Consider the following 5,293-nt stretch of genomic DNA (forward strand, 5'->3'; position numbering starts at 1 on the left):
CGGTTCCCCACCGGTCCCTGGGTGATGGGTCTTAACTGATTGTATTTCCACCTGTTTTCTCTCTGCCTCAGCAAGACTCTTCCTTTCTTCCCTGCCTGGCATTTTTGTTCCTTAATTCAGAAAGTGAAAGAGACATCAGCTATATCGGTGTGTGCCCCTTTAGAAGCAGAGAGTTTCAAAATTAATAAGTGTCTCTCGGAGTTAGTCAAGGAAGTAATTAACACTGGGGCACAGAGGGCACCCTCAGCTTCCAACGTCTGGCACCGGGAAAGTCGACTGTTCATCATTAGCAATGATGAAGTAGTGTCGCATATGAGGCAGTACTTGTGGAGTGCATGCCCTTGTTTGTATTTATTTGATTTTTTGTTCTATTTTTCTCACAAGACCTGGAGAGGGTGGGTGAGGAGCTGTCCACAAGGGCAGACACGGGAGGGAGGTCTCTGGTCTGCATGGGGCCAGGGTCAGGAACAACTGGGATTAGAAAGACAGTATCACTTATCGAGAACCCTGATGTAGGGTGTTAGTTTCATCCTCATTTTCGTCCAGGTAAGACCTAAGGATCAGAAAGATGAAATTATTTCCCTATGGTTACACAAGGAGCAAGACAAGGATAGCTTTTGCTTTAGTCTGACCCCAAATTCAAGCTGTTACACTTTAAATCTATTAACAGGACACTGAAGCAAAGGTCAAGACATGGGAGTGATCAGAACGCCATCAAAATGGAGATGGAACCAGAAGAGGAGGAGTCAAAAGACTGACCAAAGGAAAAAGGCAAGTGTGGCCGGTTCTATTTCCTAATCACGGCCACACTCTATCTGTTCCACCCCACTTCCTTTTCATACAATATAATGTTGAACTTCACCATTGACAGATAGGGTCTATTTTCTTCCCCTTGAACCCAGGCTCACTCATTCTTTGGAACATGCGCCTTGGGAGCCCTGAGCTCTGAGAAGTCTGACTACACTGAAGCTGCCTTGCTGGAGAGAGAGAGAGCTCATGGGGAGAGTACACAGAGATAGAAATTCTAGGAAAGCTCCAGCTGTCCGGCCCCCAGCTATGGGAGTCTCCTCAGCCCAGACACACGGGTCAAGTGAGTTTTCAGAAGATGATTCTAGCTCCCATCTTGAAAATGCCCCACTTGCTACAGAGAAGAATGGGACATATTTTCTCTGCTGAGTCCTGCCCAATTTATAGGTTTGTGAGCAAAATAAACGTTGTCAGTTTTTAAGCCACTGAATTTGTGGGTAACTCATTGTCGCCAAGCCGCAGTAATTTTTCCATAGCAATGGTGATCTTCAGCCGCGTTCCTTCTGTCTGCTGCATTTGAGGATGACAGCCATGTCCTCTGAAGCAGCACAGTTCCAAGTTGTCTTTCTACATTGTTGCAACTGCCATGTCTCCCAAACACTGAGCACTAGCTTGTGCTGGATACGCTACGTACTTCATGTCCATTCAAAACATCCCTCCCTGTGAGAGTATCAACATCATTTGCAAATGATGCAAACTGAGGCTCACAGAAGTTTAGTAACTGTGGCTAATCAGAACCTCATTTTGCCTGACTTTGAAGGCACTGCTCTTAATCCTTGGGCTGAATCGACTCCTTTCTACACACTCCTGAGCACCCACATACTGTCACTAGACATTTTCACCTGGCTGGTTTTCTGTAATTTCTGGCTTATTTGTTCAAAACCAAATATTCTCCTCTGAGAACTGCCTCAGTTCTCAAAACCAGAACTACCTCCAAAGTTCATAAACATTTTTTGTCAGCCTTCCTGCTATTCCTCACCCCTTTTCCCCCAGTGGAAAACACCACATCAGGACAAGGATAAAAAGGTCAATTTGAGGAACGATGATCACTGAGAGAGAGTAGACATCGCTCTGCCCCTCTGGAATGGTGGCCATCGCATGAGTTTGTGAGTCAGAACAAGGCTGCCAGCAGCAGAGGACAAATTTTGCCTGTGCAGCTTTGAGAATGTACAGTCGGTGGTTGAAAAGAGGGCTGAGGATTACAGCATGCAGCCTGCAGACACAATAATGGGCCTCTCTGATGAATGCCCTCCACAATCCCAGGCACCCTCCTCTTCCCGTTCTTACAGCTGACCTGGGGAGAGTAGCCCCCAGTCCTGGTCTATCAACGGCGGAGTGTCGGAACTGTGGGCGTCCTTAACAATGATGTCAGGCGAAGCACCTTCTTTTACAGATGAGGAAACAGGGCCTCAGAAAAGTGAGGCATATCCTCCTCCATGAGGTCTACCCTGACCACGTTTAAAAATAGCTGAAGGGTTCCCTTCACCCGTATTTCAGACTCTCCTCATTCTTTTTTTTTAATTTTATGAAAGCATCATTTTTTTCTTGAAGTATAGCTGATTTGCAATGTTGTGTTAATTTCTGGTGTATAGCATAGTGATTCAGATATATATATAATATATATATATAATTATATATATATTCAGATGTATATTATATATATATATATACATATATATATATATTCCTTTTCATATTCTTTTCCATTATAGGCCATTACAAGGGATTAAATGTAGTTCTCTATGCTATGCAGTAGGACCTTGCTGTTCATCTATTTTATATACAGTAGTTAGTATCTACAAATCTCAAACTCCCAGTTTACCCCTCCCTCCCCATTTCCCCCTGGTAACTGTAAGTTTGTTTTCCATGTCTGTGCAGACCCTCCTCATTGTGCTGCTTTCCCTTTGCCCACGGCTTGTGTGACCCTGCAGTCCCATTTGCTCAGGACCATTGCAGTCCATAATTGCTGTTTCTGTATAATTATTAATAGTGCTTCCTTTCACCCTCAAGGATCCCGGTTTGGAGGATAAAGTATTTGGTGACCCTATCCAGAGGTCCGAACAGTTAACCTTCTCCTCCGTGGAATATTTCCTTTCACAGGGGCTCCACAAGAGCAGACAGAACAATCCTTCCTTGACGTAAGTCAAACACTGTCATTTCTTTGCTCCAATTGCTTCACTTCTTCTCCCAGACTGTGTGATCACACCTTCTAACTTACCATGTCATTTACTTGTTCAGTGTCTCTCATTGATTGTCTGACTCCATCTCCTCCCCTAATAGAAGGTCTGCGTGGACCAGGATCTTTGTTTTGTTGATTGCTGTGTCCCTCATAATTAGAATAGTCAGGGAGTGGGGAGGGATGAATTGGGAATTTGAGATTTGCAGATTCTAACTACTATCTATAAAATAGACAACAAGGTCTTACTTATAGCTATATTCAACTATATTCAATACCTTGTAATAACCTATAATGAAAAAGAATATATAGATGTAAAATTGAATCACTATGCTGTACATTAGAAATTAACATAACATTGTGAATCAACTATACTTCAATTAAAAAAAAAAAAAGAGAGAATGCTGAAACCACATGGTAAATAAAACTGATAGGCAGGCTTCTGACCTCCCCACCTTCCTCCCTCCAGGTCTCCCCAGCACGGGGGCATAGTGGGCTGGGAGGTGGAATGAAGTAAGTGGAGTTTGGTCAAGCAAAGACCCTGCACCTGCAAAGTTCCAAAGAGTGAAGGGTGGGGTGGGGGTGTGTGGCTCCCAGCTCTGCAACATCCCTTTATTTCCCAACTCTGAGAGACACAGAGGGATTTAGGGATGTAGGAACAAAGTGAGCAAACTTCTAGGAAGACTATGTTTCTTCCTGCTCATTATGTCCCCTCTCCCCACCCCCCCAGCTTCCCACGTAGTTTCCTTGCCCACCTTGACCTTGCACTTGCCCTCCAATTTCATATATACACTCAGTTCCCTGAGATCTTTATGATGTAGATGCTTTAAAATTATCTTAAGCCCAATGGAGGCGGTCATTTATAAAAGTGGGATTTTAGGTTTTATTTTAAGGCAAAATGAGCAAGAGTGACTCCCTGCTCCCCTGACTGTCTCCAGAAGGCTGCAATCTGTCCCACATGGGAGGAAGAGTTATTTTTGCCGGAAACATGCTTTTTTTTTGGTCTCTATTCCATCCCGCAGATCAAATGCAGGAGCATCGGTGGATTACCAGTGGTGTCGCAGGCTTGTTGCCCCCAACTGTGAGATCATACTTTTTCATTTACAGTCAAATCATGGAAGGAATCAGAAAGGATTATATTGTCAGAGGTAGCAGGAAGGATGTAAGCAAATGTCTTATTAAACAGCCTCTGTGGGGCCTCCAGGTGCAGGCTGATTTCCCTGCTGGGGGGAAGGAAATAGAATCCCTGGCATTTTTGACCAGACCCTGGAGACGAGTTGCTCCGTTATCTGTGCCCTTGCCCAGCTCGGCTGTGGGTGGATATCACTGACACATGTATGACTCGTGTGCAGCCCAGGCCTCCCCACCTTTCCAGAGGTCCCCAGCAGGGGAACGGTTGTGGGGCCCTGCAAGTAGCTGGAACCGAGGCTTTGAGAAGAGAGTCTCCAGGCACTGCTCCCAGCTGGAGGGACTGACGCGCGTCTGGGCATCCCAGAACAGCTTCTGCAAGGAAGGAGGAGAGCGGAGCGATGGGGAGAGGTTCTTTTCCAAGCTTGGTGTGTTATTACTTATTACCCCAATACCACATGTGTTCCCAATCCTGTGCTTCTTCTAGAAAGTCCTTTTCTGCCCTTACCTCCTCTGACTCTTCCCTTCATGGTCCAGCTCAGAGCCCACCTTGTCTGGGACTCAAAGGTCTCTCCTTCAGTGCTCTTCTGCTTATGCAGCCTGTCTGTCAGTGACACTGGGTGCTGTTGGACTCTGACCTGGAAGAGGATGTGGAGACCATTTTGGCCAGCCGCTTTTTTTTTTTTTTTAAACAGAAATGAGGATCAAGAGCCAGATAGATAAAATATTGCATCAAAAATTACACAGTGGAATAGTGGCAGAATGAGTACCACATAGGGTTCCCATCTCCCACGAAATTTTCCTTCATGAAGCCATTCTGAGCGATGCTAAAAGTGGTGAAGTTCTGAATGATACAGGCTCATTATGCACAGGGTACCCTGTGTGCCTAGCTCCATGTGGCTGTCTTGGTGATGTTGAAGTATCTTATCTTTCATGTGCATTAGAGTACCGTACTTTTATGTCTGTGCCTTTTTTTATTTCATCAATTGTTGTAATCCTTGTGATAACTATCTATCATTCATGAAACTACACAAATACTGAACACCTATTATATGTGAGCAAGGTGCTAGGTGGTAAGGATACTGCAATAAAAAAGAAAAAAAAGGACAAAATTCCTGCTTTCCTAGAGTTTGACTGAGCTGTGATAAATGCTAGGAAAGAGAGGTCTGGGTTACTGAGTGC

General features: G+C 44.6%; 1 long non-coding RNA gene across 1 annotated transcript; it reads right to left on the reverse strand.

Annotated features, from left to right (window-relative positions):
• Positions 1–348: 348 nt before the first annotated feature.
• On the reverse strand, positions 349–4,690 carry LOC135321206 (uncharacterized). Its single transcript, XR_010380769.1, has 3 exons — positions 4,620–4,690; positions 4,351–4,486; positions 349–553 (listed from the first exon to the last, which is right to left on the reverse strand). It is a non-coding gene; the product is annotated as an uncharacterized LOC135321206 (long non-coding RNA).
• Positions 4,691–5,293: the final 603 nt, after the last annotated feature.

Source organism: Camelus dromedarius, chromosome 4 (genome assembly GCF_036321535.1).
Source record: "Camelus dromedarius isolate mCamDro1 chromosome 4, mCamDro1.pat, whole genome shotgun sequence".
Taxonomy (NCBI): domain Eukaryota; kingdom Metazoa; phylum Chordata; class Mammalia; order Artiodactyla; family Camelidae; genus Camelus; species Camelus dromedarius.